Genomic DNA, 11,392 nt, shown 5'->3' with positions numbered 1-11,392 from the left:
ACTGCAAGTGTTCATAGGCAGCGGTAAGCACGTAACATCAGGTGACCCACCTGCTCTTTTGTCCTCCACCTTCTTCATCGACCCGCTCCCCGCTATCTTCTTAAGGTCGTCAGTCCAGCGGGTTGGACGGCGTCCCACACTGCGCTTGCTGATACACGGTCTCCACTCCAGAACACGTCTGTCCCAGCGGGCAGCGGCCATCAGTTCTGCGGCAGACGTGGCCTGCCCACTGCCACTTCAGCTGGCTACTTCGCTATGTCGTTCACTCTGGTTCTTCTACGGATTTCCTCATTACGAATTCTATATATTCTATATGTTCTAGTACTTATACAGATAATAATTGCAACTTAGACAAATTATCTGTTGGAATTCACAATTAGCGTCCACCGTGAGGTGACAACTGACAAGGGACGGACTGCCCACTGCCACCGTTGACAAAGCAATAAGAGAACCCTCATCAAAATCTGTAATGCAAGAAAATACAGGGTTTCATACGACCATTTGTTAAATAAACACATTTGGTTTTGGGTTTAGGGGCTTAAGAGTTCAAAAAATTGTGAATAAGTAGACTTATCATTTTTAGCCGACTTCGAAGACGCGCTGAATTGAGAACCTCTCCGGTTCTCAATTCAGCGCGTATTTTTTTGCCTACATCATTTCTTTGAGATTTCAAGACTGTATAATTGCGTATTTTTAGGGCTCGTACCTCGAAAAGAAAAACGGAACCCTTTCAGGATCACTTTGATGTCTGTCTGTCTGTATAATGTAAATGTACAAAAAATAACAATTATGTATTCATATTTTTTTGACGTACTTAAGCACAAATTCTTTCAGATTTTCAGATTTTTCCATTACTTGTGTTACAAGACCTACCTGCCTGCCTGCCAAATTTTATGATTATTTGTCAAGTACCCTATAAGTTTTATTGACAGACACGACAGACAGACAGAAACGACAGACAGACAGACAACAAAGTGATCCTACAAGGGTTCCTTTTTTCCTTTTGAGGTACGGAACCCTAATATATAAAAAAACTGATACAAAATTTCCCACTATAAAATCTGATAAAATGTATTATTATGTCGACACGAGGCAATTTGGTAGCGCCAATGTAAAACCATAATAATGGTCTGGTGGTCTACGCACGAAATTTCCAATTGAATAAATAATGAAATACCATAGATATTTGGGCGTTACTACCACTACAATAGGGAACCTACATAAATCCTAAATGCTATTTTTTTCTTAGCTGACATAAAAGATTAACGATTTACAGAAACGTTCAAACTCAAACTCAAAATCATTTATTCAAAGTATGTACTATTTTACACCTTTTTTTATACTTATAAAGAATATTATCCATCCTAATCATGACTAATACTCCCCTTTCCCCTGCAATAAAGAGTAAAGCTTGTGCCAGGAGTGGGTACGACAATAGTGCAACGGGTGGAGTTTGAACCGACGACCTTTCGGAATTCAGTCCGCTCGTCAACCGTTGAGCTATCGAGGCTTTTGATAGTTAGAATTGTTAGGTTTGTAAGATGATAATTAATTACAGTCTAAACTTAACTACAGCTACGAGGGTTCCAAACGCGCCTGAGTCTAAGAAGACTCGGAGAAACGCGTAAACGACGCGATTTGCCCGCGGTTTAGACTTTCTAGAGTTAAGTTTTTGACTCGCACTATGATAATATCTTCACTGTCAAACAAGAACAAGAGCCGAGTTTTTTTGCTGGTTCTCTTAGCAGGAAAGCATTCCGGTGCATTTGACGATTTTAAACAAAAGTTCTTGAAAAGTTAAAAATCTTTGTTTCATTTTGTTTAGATAATTTGCGTCGCCTGTAAGATTTGTTATAGCAATCTTTATTCAATATTGCATTGCTAATAAATAACGTGCGTCCCAGACCCCCTACTGTAGTGCGCGACAGGTTGAGATGGCAACCGGGGTGGGAACGTTCCGTACATCTGTATGTACAGCAGCCCGCGCTAACCCATTGCAAGTGAGCATGGGTAACATGCGAGTGTGTGAGGCGTCCCTCCACCGCATACTCCGATTGCCATCACAACCTGTCGCGTACTGTAGGTGAATACTGGACAGATGACATCAGAGGGTCAGTGAATACAGGCAGTGCGACTGTTAAAATTCAAAAATATTTATTTCATGTAAACCAATTTATGGAGACACTAGCTGATGCCCGCGACTTCGTTCGCGTGGATGTAGGTTTTTAAAATTCCCGTGGGAACTCTTTGATTTTCCGGGATAAAAAGTAGCCTATGTGCTAATCCAGGGTATAATCTTTCTCCATTCTAAATTTCAGCCCAATCCGTCCAGTAGTTTTTGCGTGAAGGAGTAACAAACATACACACATACACACACACATACAAACTTTCTCCTTTATAATATTAGTGTGATGCGTTCGGAAAGCAGATTCTACTGAGAAGAACCAGCAAGAAACTCATAATATTGTAGTCTTTGGCTAACACTCTTTCAACAGTTAATCTAGGAACCGCTCATTTATTTTACAGCGACGCGGTAGTAATAAAGTAAAAGAGTAAGTCTAAACTAGATTACTAACATAAAATATTCATATAAACACTGTTTCATTCATAAAAATTGTAGTTTTCAACGAACCCTCGCGCCCGGTTTAATTAGAAAAAGTTTTAAAGTTTAAACACAGCCATAATCCCTAATTATATAGTCACAAGTGAAATGTATCCGAGGGATTCACCACACTTGTACGTCAATTGACGCGAATTGATGGTGAGAGCCGTAATTAAAATTTTACATTATTATAATACAAATTATATTTTAACACCACTTTTTAAACACGAAATTAGTGATACTTTCAGCCTTCAAATTATTGCTATTGGAATAAATTATCGAAAATACTAAGGGCTTATTATTATGAGGCTTTCGTCCGCAACTTCATCGGTAGTGTATGTTATGTAATTTATAGCCTATGTTACTTTATGATAAAGTAAATTCTAACTCATTAAGTGATTCGGTAAATTCTAATTCTAGTTAATTAAGTTTATGGTAAAGTAAGTTCTAATGGTGAAACAATTATTATTAAAATAGGTTCAATAGTTTCAGAGTTTATCGATTATGAACAAACACAGCTCTCCTTCTTATAATATTAAGTACAGATTATGGATGGTAAAAGTATAAATGGAACAGGAGGAATATAAAAACATGTGGGGACTTCGTCTGTGGTGGCGTTTGCTGGCGCGCGTGTTGTGCCTTTTTGGAGTGTTTTTTGTTGGAAGTGGCCGGTTTTTATGTTCTGCTGGTGTTTATTGGTGGTGGAACTGACTGGGAGGCGCTCTAAGGGGGCGCCGCGTGTATGTCAGCAGGCGCCAGCACAGACGGGGTCCATACTTATACATATAGTTTCCATAACTTGTGAATAACTACTAACTTGACATTGGCTAATCAGTGTAAAGCCAGACGAAAAATAGTATAGTAATAATATGTGGGTACATAAATACAATAAAATTGAGTGTGAGAGTTCAAACTGTAGATCAGTCTTCGTATCTACCCTACCTTGAAACATTGATGAGAAAGTTCAGTCATTTTCAAATCAATATGGTCGCTGTTTGGCACCATTTTCAAATGCTTTTTAGTACGTCTTTTGGCAGAGAAGTCGTGTTTTTATATATTTTTTAAATTAAGTAGCACTTGTACTTGCAAATGCGCAAATTTTCGCACCAGTAATTTGTGGATAAATGAATGAGTCATGTGATTTATCGCTGGACACAAATATTTTGTAATTGTGTTTAAAAAAATTAAAATATCTAGTACGTCCGAAAAAGTGTGCTTAGACCCAAAACAAAGTCCGCACATTTACGGTTTTTAGGTGGAATGAATATTCGCATTTTCGCACCTCACCGCCATTTTGCGGATAAATGAATGAGAACGTGATTTATCGTTATACACGGATACCGTTTGTGTGCCTTTTGAAACCCGTTTCAATGGGGGGAGGTGTAGGGGGGATGCGGTAAGGGCAGGTGTTTTATGTGTTTTTCGGTCATATCTGTTACGGGGATCGATGCAGGTTTGTTTTCATATTTGATGGTTGGTGATCACAATTGCGCACCTGGATTAATTTTAAAAAGCCTACAATTATTTAATCTAATAGAGCGATTTCCCTAAGTACCTATGTAATTACTTACCTACTCAAATATTAGTATCTAACTCCGAACAGACAGACAGACAAACGGACAGACGGACAGACAGACAGGTTTTCCTTTTGAGGTAGGCACCCTAAAAATTAAAAAATTAAGATAAGCGCACATAAAATTTTTGTTAGCCGCGTTGTGCGCTAATTGGGAAAGAATTATTAAGTTACCTACCTATTATAGTTTCTTATATTGCAATTTATAATTGGGTCACTATGCACCTACCTAACTAAATACTACTCTAAAATATATAATAATAGGGACATAGGTTGGAACCAATATTAATATAAGTTGTCTTCTTATATTCTGCATTGTACAAAAGGCTATTATTATTTTACAGTTGCCCACCCAAACAAAAAACGAAAAAACGTGCAGGTAATCACCGGTTTACGCATGAAGTTAGCAGCGTGTCGATAGGTTTACGTTTAGCAAAACGTTGTTTAGTTCCAACTTCAAGTGCGATCGTGCTTCAACCATAAACAAAATGTGATTTAAACCCGATATTAACGCTTAAGAAACACGCGCGGTCCATTATTTACAAGTTCTTATATTCAGAGAAGTGTTTTAAACTGTAAATGGAACGTTTAAACAACTCAAAACAAAAGTTTTCTCAAGTTTTGTTTATAGTTTCTCTTGTGAGAACCCGACTAAGTTGAAAAGTTCTTGTTCTTGTTGAGAAATCGCTGGTCGCGTGGGTTCTTTTATTTTGTCAGGGTTATACTTTTGACAGCGGCCGAGTAGTCGTATGCTAGATGTGGTGTGGGGTTGCCGTGTCGTTTTTTCCGCTGTATAAAACTTTTGCCTTGTCGAAAATACTATGAAAATATAGTTAAACGATTTGAAAATCGAACGACTAGTAGTGAAAAGTGTTTAAGTGTGTGCCATGTAGGCTTTTGTGTGTGTTCCTGAGTGTATCACAGTGCATTCTTCGGTGATTCATCTTATGAACAAGAAATGCTGTTTGTGTCATAGATATACATGTATTGGCCCTAAGTTTATGTGTACCTTGCAAGGAATGTGTTTTGTGGTGATTTTTTGACTTCACCACTCTCATTTTGCTGTAGAAATAAGGTATGTTTGCTGGTGTGGTATTCCATATTTCGTATCGTTTCCACTAAACTAAAAATAATTTAATATTTCTACTAACTCAATTAAATAAAATTAATTAAATAAAGAATAGAAATAGGGAGGTTGATACTTCTAACCACAAAAAAAATTGTCTAGATGTGCGCTAATCTTTTGTTTTTTTTTTAATCATTCTGAGATTGCAAGGGTCGGAAACGGTACAGCCTGTACTAAATAAAATCTTGGAATTTAAATTTTTTTTAGGTGGCTTATTTAAATCTCAGGATAAACATAAAAGGATTCCTCAAGTAGGTATTTTGTTTTAAATGTGAATAAAATTATAAATCTCTAGAAATTAATGAGGCGCCATTTCCAATTTCCATCGTTTCGCCTCCAACAGGGACCGGTATAAAGCGGTCTACGGATAGGCCGAGTTGGTTGACATCTTCCAATCTAGGTTCTTAACTTAGTAATAACAAGTAGTAAATTAAGTAGTTACTTAGTAAGTACTTAATTAACTTCCCATATTCTTCTTGGCCCTTTCTTGGCCATTCTCAGCTAAATCCGTCCAGTAGGGTGATTCAGAACACTTCGATTCGATAAATTATCGTTCGATAAGATGTAGTTTTTATTGAACAAGCGTAAATTAAAAATTTATAACACCCCCGACAAGTGAAGGTTATAACTAGAAAAGAGCTGATAACTTTCAAACGGCTGAACCGATTTTTTTGAATTATAGCTAAGAACACTCTCGATCAAGCCACCTTTCAAACAAAAAAAAAACTAAATTAAAATCGGTTCATTAGTTTAGGAGCTACGATGCCACAGACAGATACACAGATACACACGTCAAACTTATAACACCCCTCTTTTTGGGTCGGGGGTTAAAAATACATGTCATCGGAAGATAACTTGCTTGGATTGGACTGGATGAATCGCCCAGCAATAGTTTTTACGTGAAGAATAACAAATATATACACAGTCATGCATACACACAAACTCCTTTATAATATTAGTGTAATAATGCTTATCAAATCAGGTCTGATGTGCGAAAAAAGCCGACTGCCGACAAAAGTCGGATGTCTGTTGAAGCCTAAAGGGTCCGGTTATAACTGGTTATTTTTGTAAATAATATCTGGGGGATAAGACTCCAGTTAGTACTTCGGAGCACCTGTGCCATTTCTTTGTCTGTGATTTTTAATTTAAGGAATTCATTTTTCGGCGCCATGTTTTACCTTATCATAATGAACTCAATGCCAGACCACTACTAAACGCAAATCTCCCAGAATGAGAAGGGTTTCACCATATTCTACCACGCTGGCTATGTGTAATCCCGTACTATAATGGGATTTGTAGACTTCACACACCTTTGAGAACATAATGGAGAACTCTCAGGCACGCAGGATTCTTCATGACGTTTTCCTTCACGGTTAAAGCAAGTTATATTTAATTGCTAAAAACACCTAAACCTACCATAATAATAGCATAATAATACCATAATGTTAGCTGTGATATATTAGCTGTGATAGCCTAGTGGTTAGAACGTCCGCCTCTTAATCGAAGGTCGGGGGTTCGATCCCGGGCATGCACCACTAACTTTTCAGTTATGTGCGTTTTAAGCAATTAAATATCACTTGCTTTAACGGTGAAGGAAAACATCGTGAGGAAACCTGCATGCCTGAGAGTTCTCCATGTTCTCAAAGGTGTGTGAAGTCTGCCAATCCGCATTGGGCCAGCGTGGCAGACTATGGCCTAAACCTTTCTCATTCTGAGAGGAGACCCGTACTCAGTAGTGGGGCGGAAATGGGTTGATCATAATACCATAATGTAGGTGTAATATACCTACCTACTCGTACTTAACCTACCTACTCCGAAAAGTTAGAGCTGCGAGAGCGGAATCGAATCCTGGACCTCCAAGAGGCCGACATCTTAACCTCTCGGCTCTCACCGCTCTCTATTGTTGTTTTACTTACTGTTGTTTAAAAAATATTATTTATACATATAAATGCCCACGACTTTTTCTTATCAAACCCAATGTAGAGTGCGCGACAGGTTGAGATGGCAACCAGGGTGGGAACGCCCAGCATACCCGCACAGCCCCCGCACTAACCCGCTGCAGGTGACGTGCGGGCCTGCGGGGCGTCTCCCCGCCTCATACCCCGGTTGCCATCTCAACCTGTCGCTTACTATAGGTAGCTTTATAGATTTATTTACCTACGAGATAAGAATCAACCTACCTACTTGCCCGCATTCCCTTTAGCCCATAAAAGTGAAACAATAACATAGTTAAGTAGGTTTGTATGCAGTATGCACAATAGTGCAGTAACTACTTAATCCTAAAGGTCATAGCACACATATCAACTCGGGAAGGAATCGTTTCGCCTCGCCGTCAACCAGACATCAACTTTATGTAAAAGCGGACCAGAGTTATGGCTAGGTGACGCCGCGCTTGCAGCAGGTAGGCCGTGGGAAGAGTGAGAGGGGAAGCGTGTAAGAAGAGACATGCTCGGGTATAGCTCGTAAGCGCGGAGACGACGAACTGTTCGAGTTGGAGTGGGAACTGCAAGTTGTCCACGCACCGCACCGCGGTTCGTGAGCTTGTCCCAAGCCGGAGCAATTATGTCCCGGCCACATTAACGGCCAACAACGCGATGTTTAATGGCGTTTCCCGTTCAACGTAGGTGTAGCCACGATCAACGTACAACGGCATGCACAATACCGTTTGGCGTTAGACGATTTTAACCCCAATTCAATTATCATTAGATGTTTAAGTGTGGCCTCAGTTTAATGCGTTGATTATCGCGATAATTATGGAGTTGTTGGGCATTGACGTTAATCTTAATATAGCCGCACATTACTGTCCGTTGCAGTAAGGAGTTTCATACAAAGAATACTGGACGGCTCGAGTTGATACGGTGACGATCCCTTTCCGAGTTGGTATGTGTGCTATGACCTTTAGTAGGTAAATACATTGGTAGTTAAAAGAACATACCACGTTACGTAGAATTCTTATCATTTATCAGTAAATAACAAACAATTATTCATTTATAATCTTTTGTGTTCCTAAACTAAGACATGCAGTATCTCACGTTTTTATGAATAGCTAGCTGATGCCCGCGACTTCTTTCGCGTGGATATAGGTACGTGGATTCCGTACTCGGGTATTTTTTCCGACATTTTGCACGATAAATCAAAAACTATTACTTATGCATAAAAATAAATGAAAATCTGTTTTAGAATGCATAGGTAAAGCCCTTTCATATGATACCCCACTTGGTATACCTAGTTATCTTACTTTAAAAATTGAAACACATTTTATTTTTTTTAAATGATGTAACCATAAATTCGCGGTTTTCAAATTTATTGCTATTCTTGTGTTATAAGACCTACCTACCTACCAAATTTCATGATTCTAGGTCAACGGGAAGTACCCTATAGGTTTCTTGACCGACACGACGGACAGACAGACAGACAACAAAGTGATCCTATAAGGGTTCCGTTTTTCTTTTTGAGGTACGGAACCCGGTACGGTAAAAAAAACGCGTAGGTAGCTAGATCTGTGGTTTTTCATTCATCCTTGTGAGTTGTAGCTTCATCATGAGTCACGGTATTGCGGTTATGGAATATCTATACTAATAAATAAAATTGGAGTGTCTGTCTGTCATTTCGAAATAACTACCTCATATTAAGCTCATATGGTTATTTGAACGATACCATAACTGAATCACACGTTTTTAAAATTTTTGTCTGTCTGTCTGTCTGTCTGTTTGAAAAGGCTAATCTTTGGAACGGCTGAACCGATTTTGACGGGACTTTCACAGGCAAGTAGAGGATTGACCAGGGCGTAAAATAGGCTACTTTTTTAACCGACTTTTAAAAAGGGAGTTGTGTTTTTCTACCTATGTACACCGAAATCTCCGAGATTTCTGAACCGATTTGCGTCAATTCTTTTTTAATCGATAGATAGAGGAACTTTGCGGCATTGTTTCATAAAAAATTTGGAGTCGAACTCCTAAATCCTGATGCTGCAGGGGATCTGACCAATCCACGCGGGCGAAGCTGCGGGCATCAGCTAGTAAATAATATAATTACTAAGGCCGTTAATTTATTAGGAAGGTAACTAGATGATGCATGCGACTTTGTCTATCGCATCAGTGACAAACCACCGAAATTCTTACTTATCAGTGACTAGCTCATGCCCGCGACTTCGTCCGCGTAGACTACACATATTTCCAATCCCTATTTTACCCCCCTTAGGGTTGGAATTTTCAAAAATCCTTTCTTAGGTGTACGGCATAAACTCATAATTATTTATTAACAATGCTTTTCGGCCTCATTCTTCTAGTAGTTGACAACTTAGTCAATCAGTCAGTCAGTCACATTTTCCTATTTTTTTTTGTATTTAGATTACTGCCACTCATGAACAGCACCAGAGGAACCACCAATGCGTTGCCGGCCTTTCAAGAATTTGTTGGTCCCCTTGAATAACCACTTGAAATCTAGTGGAAACCTCGAAGGGAGTGTCGGTCACTTTTGTTTTTCTACGAATTCCCTCGTTTCCCCAAATCCATCCAATCGGAATTTGAACCCGGGATCTTCCTATTCTAATGCTCCATCGCACACACGACCTACTTATATCCATACTAATCCATACTAATATTATAAATGCCAAAGTGTGTCTGTCTGTCTGTCTGTCTTTCTTACTATCTGCTAAGTTTTCACGGCCCAACCGCTGAACCGATTTTAATGAAAGGTACAGACTTGGGATACATCCCGGGAAGGGACATAGGCTACTTTATATCACGGAAAATCAAAGAGTTCTTACGGGATTAAAAAAATCGAAATCCACGCGGGCGAAGCCGCGGGCATCCCCTAGTAATATTATATATGCGAAAGTGTGTCTGTCTGTCTGCTAGCTTTTCACGGCCCAACAGTTTAACAACACAAACAGACAAAGGTACAAAGTTAGCTTACATCCCGAAGACGGACATAGACCCAGAAAAGCAAAGGGATGAAGTCGCGGGCATCATCACACTCCACACTAATATTATAAAGAAGAGAGTTTGTATGTGTGTGTGTGTGTGTGTGTGTGTGTATGTTTGTTACTCCTTCACGCAAAAACTACTGGACGGATTGGGCTGAAATTTAAAATGGAGATAGATTATACCCTGGATTAGCACATAGGCTACTTTTTATCCCGGAAAATCAAAGAGTTCCCACAGGAATTTAAAAAAACCTACATCCACGCGAACGAAGTCGCGGGCATCAGCTGGTTTAGTATATAATATATACAGCGTCTTATAAAAACCTCAGCCAACAAATTCGGCGATATCCAGTGAGTCGCGAATCCTTATTTCTTGATTAATATGAAAGCGTAGTATTCATGAGCCTGGTCGTAATTCAAACCAGACAAGGTCGTGTTTTACCCCTATACGTTCCTATCCTACCATTGCTTAGACAAGATTTATTGTGATTTCTACACCCACATTCCACAACCACACCACAGTATAAATAGGCTAGATATATACTTTTATTTCAGGCATAACTAACCCATAACAAGTGTAAATTAAAAATTTATAACACCCCCGACAAGTGAAGGTTACAGTAACTAGAAAAGACCTGATAACTTTCAAACGGCTGAACTGTATTTCTTGGATTATAGCTACACTCTCGATCAAGCCACCTCTCAAACAAATAAAAACTAAATTAAAATCGGTTCATTAGTTTAGGAGCTACGATGCCTAAGACAGATACACAGATACACACGTCAAACTTATAACACCCCTCTTTTTGGATCAGGGGTTAATAAAATTATGTGTTAGTGCCAATGACTTGTTAGTGCAAACAATAATTCAACCTATGTTAGTTCTTATTATATACTTACAGACAACAATGTGATCCTATAAGGGTTCCGTTTTTCCTTTTGAAGTACGGAACTCTAAAAATGCTATTACTCTAAGTTGCGCTAATAAATCAGCAACATTAGAGTAGAATAGAATATATTTTTATTCAAGTAAACTTTTACAAATGCTTTTGAATCGTCAAAATAATTTACCACTGGTTCGGAATGTCATTCCTACCGAGAAGAACCAGCGAGAAACTCGGCGGTTGCTCTTTTTTAAGATTTGGTATTGTTACAATATTCTTC

At 38.9% G+C, this 11,392-nt stretch overlaps 1 protein-coding gene across 1 annotated transcript in view; it reads left to right on the top strand.

Annotated features, from left to right (window-relative positions):
* Positions 1-4,645: 4,645 nt before the first annotated feature.
* LOC123876114 overlaps positions 4,646-11,392 on the top strand; it is a 243,757-nt gene continuing 237,010 nt past the window's right edge. Inside the window, exon 1 of the mRNA XM_045922257.1 lies at positions 4,646-5,250. The gene's annotated coding sequence lies outside the window, so the exon portion shown is untranslated. The remainder of the gene's footprint in view (positions 5,251-11,392) is intronic.

This window comes from Maniola jurtina, chromosome 21 (assembly GCF_905333055.1).
Source record: "Maniola jurtina chromosome 21, ilManJurt1.1, whole genome shotgun sequence".
NCBI classification, from domain to species: Eukaryota; Metazoa; Arthropoda; class Insecta; order Lepidoptera; family Nymphalidae; genus Maniola; species Maniola jurtina.
Note: the sequence above shows the minus strand (reverse complement) of the source record. Positions and strands in the feature narration are given on the sequence as shown.